The sequence below is a fragment of the Cucurbita maxima genome, unplaced genomic scaffold (genome assembly GCF_002738345.1).
Source record: "Cucurbita maxima cultivar Rimu unplaced genomic scaffold, Cmax_1.0 Cma_Scf04645, whole genome shotgun sequence".
In the NCBI taxonomy this organism is placed as follows: Eukaryota; Viridiplantae; Streptophyta; class Magnoliopsida; order Cucurbitales; family Cucurbitaceae; genus Cucurbita; species Cucurbita maxima.
Genome location: NW_019276661.1, coordinates 1 through 860, shown reverse-complemented (window position 1 = coordinate 860; position 860 = coordinate 1). Strand labels below are relative to the sequence as shown.

Sequence of the window (860 nt, the reverse complement as noted above, 5' to 3'; positions counted from 1 at the left end):
GAACGGCCGTATCATCGGTTTAAAGTTCGTAGTGTTGTAACCCCGTCCACGTTTTTAACACGATAATCTTACAACTGAGCTAATTGGGCAAAGATTTTATGCACATTATAGATCGTTAGCTTCTAATCCAGCCAATCGAGTTTCGTTTACGTAACTTTATGCATAATAAACTTAAAAAAGTCATTATCTTCTAAAAATCGTAGTGTTTTAACTCGTATAATGAAAAGATATAATTAAAAATGAGAGAAATTGGCCCATGCAGGTCTTGAACCTGCGACCTTCGCGTTATTAGCACGACGCTCTAACCAACTGAGCTAATAGGCCATAGATTTTCTTGCCTGACAATGCACTTGACGTGTTATTCTACCCTATCGTTAAGACGTGTCCCTCAGGCTGTCTGACACGCTTTCCCTCCGGCAAGTTGACACTTGGCTTGCCGGCTTTCTCACGCGCTTTCCTTCCCACAAGTTGACACGTGGCTTGCCGAAAAATTTTCTCTCATGAGAGTCGCAATACTGAATCTGGCCTTCAAAGTGAGTTCATTTACCTCCTTGTTCGTGAAAAGACTCTGAGAAATACTCGAATTTCATCTTTCGTAAAAGAACATATCGAACGGCCAAAAATAAGTTCATTTACCTCCTTCTTGTTCCTGAAATGACTCTCAGAAATCCTCGAATTTCATCCTTCATGTAAGAACATATCGAACGACTCAGATCTAAAGAAAATTTTGAACGGCCGTATCATCGGTTTAAAGTTCGTAGTGTTGTAACCCCGTATCATGAAAAGATATTATTATGAATTAATAAAATTTGGCCTATGTAATTTGTCGAATCTACAACCTTCACGTTATTAACACAACA

General features: G+C 39.0%; 1 non-coding gene across 1 annotated transcript; it reads right to left on the bottom strand.

The window, feature by feature from the left end:
• Positions 1-250: 250 nt before the first annotated feature.
• On the bottom strand, positions 251-324 carry TRNAI-AAU. The gene has a single exon. It is a non-coding gene; the product is annotated as a tRNA-Ile (tRNA).
• Between the last annotated feature and the right edge of the window lie 536 nt (positions 325-860).